General features: G+C 41.8%; 1 long non-coding RNA gene across 2 annotated transcripts in view; it reads left to right on the top strand.

Annotated features, from left to right (window-relative positions):
• Positions 1 to 962, top strand: part of LOC110262959 — a 4639-nt gene that overhangs the window by 2748 nt on the left and 929 nt on the right. The window lies entirely within an intron of this gene.

Below are 962 nucleotides of genomic sequence, written 5' to 3'. Positions count from 1 at the left end.
AATTCAGTTTTATTTACTTGAACCGAGAATCCATGATTTTAAGAGTTTCAATGAATTTTAAGGAATTGATATAGGTTGACCTTCCCTAAAGACTTGGGACTCTGCCGAGAAAATTTTGTTATAAAATTCCATTGTTGTATGGGTGATTTTGAATACTTTGAAATAAATCCTTAACTTGCCATGGTTTTGGAAGTTTTGGAAAGAGAATGCCAAGAGTGGCTTTATTTTAAAAAGGGAACTCACTTTGAGTAAATTTGGCTTATGAGCCTGAGATGATTTGAGAAACGAGATTTCTAAAGCCAAGGCTGAAAAGAGTTGAAACTTGATTTCAAAGTGAAACGATTTGAGAAAAAGTGAATTATGGCTTAAATGCCGATTTTATGAATTTGATGATGTTGGATGGTGGAAGTGCTGTTTTGTTATGGGCCGGAATGGCTGTGTATGATTATGAATATTGGCTGGTTCTGGATTGAACCGCGAGCCGGAATGGCTGTGTATGATATTGATTTATGGCTGATTGCCGAGTGAGTTATGGGCCGTATGGCTGATTATGAATTATGAATTTAAGCCGGATGGCTAAGATGGATGTTGATCCATGGCTGGGATTGAATAAATATATGCTTGAGATACCTGGGTAGTAGCAAGGGTTGTGGTTCGTCCCACTTGCTCCAGGTTAGAGACTGTGACGCCTGGGTAGTAGCGGTAGTAGTGGTGATTCCACTCGCTCCAGGTTGAGCTTTTAAACACCCGCCTGGGTAGTAGCCGCAGTAGTGGTTATTCCACTGGCTCTGGGTTGAGCGGATAGCAGCAATGGGGTTGTAGCTCAAACTTACTTGCTCCGCGATGGGTGTTTCTGTCCATGGTTAGCTACCAGGACGTGTCGGGTTGGGTATATAACCGACAGATGATATCATCAGCCACTAGGGACAGGCATGCATCATATGCATCTACGTGACATTGTT

Source organism: Arachis ipaensis, chromosome B05 (genome assembly GCF_000816755.2).
Source record: "Arachis ipaensis cultivar K30076 chromosome B05, Araip1.1, whole genome shotgun sequence".
In the NCBI taxonomy this organism is placed as follows: Eukaryota; Viridiplantae; Streptophyta; class Magnoliopsida; order Fabales; family Fabaceae; genus Arachis; species Arachis ipaensis.
This window is presented reverse-complemented; position numbering and strand designations above follow the sequence as displayed.